Below are 6,591 nucleotides of genomic sequence, written 5' to 3'. Positions count from 1 at the left end.
GTCACTGCATTTACAAATATATATACTGATCAGCCATAACAATAAAACCACCTCCTTGTTTCTACACTCACTGTCCATTTTATCAGCTCCACTTACCATATAGAAGCACTTTGTAGTTCTACAATTATTGACTGTAGTCCATCTGTTCCTCTGCATACTCTTTTAGCCTGCTTTCACCCTGTTCAGGACCACCACAGAGCAGGTATTATTTGGGTGGTGGATCATTCTCAGCACTGCAGTGACAATGACATGGTGGTGGTGTGTTAGTGTGTGTTGTGCTGGTATGAGTGGATCAGATACAGCAGCGCTGCTGGAGTTTTTAAATACCGTGTCCACTCAGTGTCCACTCTATTAGACACTCCTACCTAGTTGGTCCACCTTGTAGATGTAAAGTCAGAGATGATCACTCACCTGTTGCTGCTGTTTGAGTTGGTCATCTTCTAGACCTTCATCAGTGGTCACAGGTTGCTGAGCACAGGGTGCTGTTGGCTGGATATGTTTTTGGTTGGTGGACTATTCTCAGTCCAGCAGGGAAAGTGAGGTGTTTAAAAACTCCAGCAGCGCTGCTGTGTCTTATCCACTCATACCAGCACAACACACACTAACACACCACCACCATCATTGTCACTGCAGTGCTGAGAATGATCCACCACCTAAATAATACCTACTCTGTGGTGGTCCTGACCATTGAAGAACAGGGTGAAAGCAGGCTAAAAAGGTATGTAGAGAAACAGATGGACTACAGTCAGTAATTGTAGAACTTCAAAATGCTTCTATATGGTAAGTGGAGCTGATAAAATAGACAGTGAGTGTGGAAACAAGGAGGTGGTTTTAATGTTATGGCTGATATATATATATACAGTGTATCACAAAAGTGAGTACACCCCTCACATTTCTGCAGATATTTAAGTATATCTTTTCATGGGACAACACTGACAAAATGACACTTTGACACAATGAAAAGTAGTCTGTGTGCAGCTTATATAACAGTGTAAATTTATTCTTCCCTCAAAATAACTCAATATACAGCCATTAATGTCTAAACCACTGGCAACAAAAGTGAGTACACCCCTAAGAGACTACACCCCTAAATGTCCAAATTGAGCACTGCTTGTCATTTTCCCTCCAAAATGTCATGTGATTTGTTAGTGTTACTAGGTCTCAGGTGTGCATAGGGAGCAGCTGTGTTCAATTTAGTAGTACAGCTCTCACACTCTCTCATACTGGTCACTGAAAGTTCCAACATGGCACCTCATGGCAAAGAACTCTCTGAGGATCTTAAAAGACGAATTGTTGCGCTACATGAAGATGGCCAAGGCTACAAGAAGATTGCCAACACCCTGAAAGTGAGCTGCAGCACAGTGGCCAAGATCATCCAGCGTTTTAAAAGAGCAGGGTCGACTCAGAAAAGACCTCGCGTTGGTCGTCCAAAGAAGCTGAGTGCACGTGCTCAGCGTCACATCCAACTGCTGTCTTTGAAAGATAGGCGCAGGAGTGCTGTCAGCATTGCTGCAGAGATTGAAAAGGTGGGGGGTCAGCCTGTCAGTGCTCAGACCATACGCCGCACACTACATCAAATTGGTCTGCATGGCTGTCACCCCAGAAGGAAGCCTCTTCTGAAGTCTCTACACAAGAAAGCCCGCAAACAGTTTGCTGAAGACATGTCAACAAAGGACATGGATTACTGGAACCATGTCCTATGGTCTGATGAGACCAAGATTAATTTGTTTGGTTCAGATGGTCTCAAGCATGTGTGGTGGCAATCAGGTGAGGAGTACAAAGATAAGTGTGTCATGCCTACAGTCAAGCATGGTGGTGGGAATGCCATGGTCTGGGGCTGCATGAGTGCAGCAGGTGTTGGGGAGTTACATTTCATTGAGGGACACATGAACTCCAATATGTACTGTGAAATACTGAAGCAGAGCATGATCCCCTCCCTCCGGAAACTGGGTCGCAGGGCAGTGTTCCAGCATGATAATGACCCCAAACACACCTCTAAGACGACCACTGCTTTATTGAAGAGGCTGAGGGTAAAGGTGATGGACTGGCCAAGCATGTCTCCAGACCTAAACCCAATAGAACATCTTTGGGGCATCCTCAAGCGGAAGGTGGAGGAGCGCAAAGTCTCGAATATCCGCCAGCTCCGTGATGTCGTCATGGAGGAGTGGAAAAGCATTCCAGTGGCAACCTGTGAAGCTCTGGTAAACTCCATGCCCAGGAGAGTTAAGGCAGTTCTGGGAAATAATGGTGGCCACACAAAATATTGACACTTCAGGAACTTTCACTAAGGGGTGTACTCACTTTTGTTGCCGGTGGTTTAGACATTAATGGCTGTATATTGAGTTATTTTGAGGGAAGAATAAATTTACACTGTTATATAAGCTGCACACAGACTACTTTTCATTGTGTCAAAGTGTCATTTTGTCAGTGTTGTCCCATGAAAAGATATACTTAAATATCTGCAGAAATGTGAGGGGTGTACTCACTTTTGTGATACACTGTATATATATATATACAGTGTATCACAAAAGTGAGTACACCCCTCACATTTCTGCAAATATTTCATTATATCTTTTCATGGGACAACACTATAGACATGAAACTTGGATATAACTTAGAGTAGTCAGTGTACAGCTTGTATAGCAGTGTAGATTTACTGTCTTCTGAAAATAACTCAACACACAGCCATTAATGTCTAAATGGCTGGCAACATAAGTGAGTACACCCCACAGTGAACATGTCCAAATTGTGCCCAAATGTGTCGTTGTCCCTCCCTGGTGTCATGTGTCAAAATCCCAGGTGTAAATGGGGAGCAGGGCTGTTAAATTTGGTGTTTTGGGTACAATTCTCTCATACTGGCCACTGGATATTCAACATGGCACCTCATGGCTAAGAACTCTCTGAGGATGTGAGAAATAGAATTGTTGCTCTCCACAAAGATGGCCTGGGCTTTAAGAAGATTGCTAACACCGTGAAACTGAGCTACAGCATGGTGGCCAAGGTCATACAGCAGTTTTCCAGGACAGGTTCCACTCGGAACAGGCTTCGCCAGGGTCGACCAAAGAAGTTGAGTCCACGTGTTTGGCGTCATATCCAGAGGTTGGCTTTAAAAAATAGACACATGAGTGCTGCCAGCATTGCTGCAGAGGTTGAAGACGTGGGAGGTCAGCCTGTCAGTGCTCAGACCATACGCCGCACACTGCATCAACTTGGTCTGCATGGTCGTCATCCCAGAAGGAAGCTGACGCACAAGAAAGCCAGCAAACAGTTTGCTGAAGACAAGCAGTCCAAGAACATGGATTACTGGAATGCCCTGTGGTCTGACGAGACCAAGATAAACTTGTTTGGCTCAGATGGTGTCCAGCATGTGTGGCGGCGCCCTGGTGAGAAGTACCAAGACAACTGTATCTTGCCTACAGTCAAGCATGGTGGTGGTAGCATCATGGTCTTGGGCTGCATGAGTGTTGCTGGCCCTGGGGAGCTGCGGTTCATTGAGGGAAACATGAATTCCAACATGTACTGTGACATTCTGAAACAGAGCATGATCCCCTCCCTTCGAAAACTGGGCCTCATGGCAGTTTTCCAACAGGATAACGACCCCAAACACAACCTCCAAGATGACAACTGCCTTGCTGAGGAAGCTGAAGGTAAAGGTGATGGACTAAACCCAATTGAGCACCTGTGGCGCATCCTCAAGTGGAAGGTGGAGGAGTTCAAGGTGTTTAACATCCACCAGCTCCGTGATGTCATCATGGAGGAGTGGAAGAGGATTCCAGTAGCAACCTGTGCAGCTCTGGTGAATTCCATGCCCAGGAGGGTTAAGGCAGTGATAATAATGGTGGTCACACAAAATATTGACACTTTGGGCACAATTTGGACATGTTCACTGTGGGGTGTACTCACTTATGTTGCCAGCCATTTAGACATTAATGGCTGTGTGTTGAGTTATTTTCAGAAGACAGTAAATCTACACTGCTATACAAGTTGTACACTGACTACTCTAAATTATATCCAAGTTTCATGTCTATAGTGTCGTCCCATGAAAAGATATAATAAAATATTTGCAGAAATGTGAGGGGTGTACTCACTTTTGTGATACACTGTACATATACTGTACATACAGTGGTGCTTTAAAGTTTGTGAACCCTTTAGAATTTTCTATATTTCTGCATAAATATGACACAAGTCCTAAAAGTAGATAAAGAGAACCCAGTTAAACAAATTAGACAAAAATATTGTACTTGGTCGTTTATTTATTGAGGAAAATGATCCAATATTACATATTTGTGAGTGGCAAAAGTATGCGAACCTTTGCTTTCAGTATCTGGCGTGACCCCCCTTTGCAGCAATAACTGCAACTAAACGTGTCCGGTAACTGTTGATCAGTCCTACACACCGGCTTGGAGGAATTTTAGCCCATTCCTCCGTACAGAACAGCTTCAACTCTGGGATGTTGGTGGGTTTCCTCACATTAACTGCTCGCTTCAGGTCCTTCCACAACATTTCAAATGGATTAAGGTCAGGACTTTGACTTGGCCATTCCAAAACATTAACTTTATTCTTCTTTAACCATTCTTTGTAGAATGACTTGTGTGCTTAGGGTCATTGTCTTGCTGCATGACCCACCTTCTCTTGAGATTCAGTTCATGGACAGATGTCCTGACATTTTCCTTAAGAATTCTCTGATATAATTCAGAATTCATTGTTCCATCAATGATGGCAAGCCGTCCTGGCCCAGATGCAGCAAAACAGGCCCAAACCATGATACTACCAGCACCATGTTTCACAGATGGGATAAGGTTCTTATGCTGGAATGCAGTGTTTTCCTTTCTCCAAACATAACACTTTTCATTTAAACCAGAAAGTTCTATTTTGGTCTCATCCGTCCACAAAACATTCTTCCAATAGCCTTCTGGCTTGTCCACGTGATCTGTAGTAAACTGCAGACGAGCAGCAATGTTCTTTTTGGAGAGCAGTGGCTTTCTCCTTGCAACCCTGCCATGCACACCATTGTTGTTCAGTGTTCTCCTGATGGTGGACTCATGAACATTAACATTAGCCAATGTGAGAGAGGCCTTCAGTTGCTTAGAAGTTACCCTGGGGTCCTTTGTGACCTCGCCGACTATTACACGCCTTGCTTTTGGAGTGATCTTTGTTGGTCGACCACTCCTGGGGAGGGTAACAATGGTCTTGAATTTTCTCCATTTGTCTTCCGTCTGTCTGACTGTGGATTGGTGGAGTCCAAACTCTTTAGAGATGGTTTTGTAACCTTTTCCAGTCTGATGAGCATCAACAACTCTTTTTCTGAGGTCCTCAGAAATCTCCTTTGTTCATGCCATGATACACTACCACAAATGTGTGTTGTGAAGAGCAGACTTTGCTAGATCCCTGTTCTTTAAATAAAACAGGGTGCCCACTCACACCTGGTTGTCATCCCATTGATTGAAAACACCTGACTCTAATTTCACCTTCAAATTAACTGCGAACCCTAGAGGTTCACATACTTTTGCCACTCACAAATATGTAATATTGTATCATTTTCCTCAATAAATAAATGACCAAGTACAATATTTTTGTCTCATTTCTTAAACTGGGTTCTCTTTATCTACTTTTAGGACTTGTGTGAAAATCTGATGATGTTTTAGGTCATATTTATGCAGAAATATAGAAAATTCTAAAGGGTTCACAAACTTTCAAGCACCACTGTATATATATATACAGTGTATCACAAAAGTGAGTACACCCCTCACATTTCTGCAAATATTTTATTATATCTTTTCATGGGACAACACTATAGAAATAAAACTTGGATATAACTTAGAGTAGTCAGTGTACAACTTGTATAGCAGTGTAGATTTACTGTCTTCTGAAAATAACTCAACACACAGCCATTAATGTCTAAATAGCTGGCAACATAAGTGAGTACACCCCACAGTGAACATGTCCAAATTGTGCCCAAAGTGTCAATATTTTGTGTGACCACCATTATTATCCAGCACTACCTTAACCCTCCTGGGCATGGAATTTACCAGAGCTGCACAGGTTGCTACTGGAATCCTCTTCCACTCCTCCATGATGGCATCACGGAGCTGGTGGATGTTAGACACCTTGAACTCCTCCACCTTCCACTTGAGGATGCGCCACAGGTGCTCAATTGGGTTTAGTCCATCACCTTTACCTTCAGCTTCCTCAGCAAGGCAGTTGTCATCTTGGAGGGTGTGTTTGGGGTCGTTATCCTGTTGGAAAACTGCCATGAGGCCCAGTTTTCAAAGGGAGGGGCTCATGCTCTGTTTCAGAATGTCACAGTACATGTTGGAATTCATGTTTCCCTCAATGAACTGCAGCTCCCCAGTGCCAGCAACACTCATGCAGCCCAAGACCATGATGCTACCACCACCATGCTTGACTGTAGGCAAGATACAGTTGTCTTGGTACTTCTCACCAGGGCGCCACCACACATGCTGGACACCATCTGAGCCAAACAAGTTCATCTTGGTCTCGTCAGACCACAGGGTATTCCAGTAATCCATGTTCTTGGACTGCTTGTCTTCAGCAAACTGTTTGCGGGCTTTCTTGTGCGTCAGCTTCCTT

The sequence above is a fragment of the Trichomycterus rosablanca genome, chromosome 5 (assembly GCF_030014385.1).
Source record: "Trichomycterus rosablanca isolate fTriRos1 chromosome 5, fTriRos1.hap1, whole genome shotgun sequence".
In the NCBI taxonomy this organism is placed as follows: Eukaryota; Metazoa; Chordata; class Actinopteri; order Siluriformes; family Trichomycteridae; genus Trichomycterus; species Trichomycterus rosablanca.
This window is presented reverse-complemented; position numbering follows the sequence as displayed.